Here is a 276-nt window from a genome sequence, read left to right on the forward strand (position 1 = left end):
CTTTCTGTGTGTTTCTTGTACAAGGCTTTTAATTAAAAGCTCTTTGAAAAGCAGTTTGTTTTCTTTGCCATGGTAGGGTACTACTGCTAATAATAACGGTCTCAGTTGTAGTTCCGAGTTGGCCCACGGAGCGGCGCCGTTGAGCCGCTTTGATGTACAGTATTCAGAGCAGAGCAGCGTTCTGCTGACAGGCTGCAGCCTGGGGTTTCATCACGGAGGGTTTCTACTGGGTGTGATGAATACATCAGTCCAAACAGCTTTACTCTTTACCACAGC

Source organism: Poromitra crassiceps, assembly GCF_964638095.1.
Source record: "Poromitra crassiceps genome assembly, chromosome: 4".
Lineage (NCBI taxonomy): Eukaryota > Metazoa > Chordata > Actinopteri > Beryciformes > Melamphaidae > Poromitra > Poromitra crassiceps.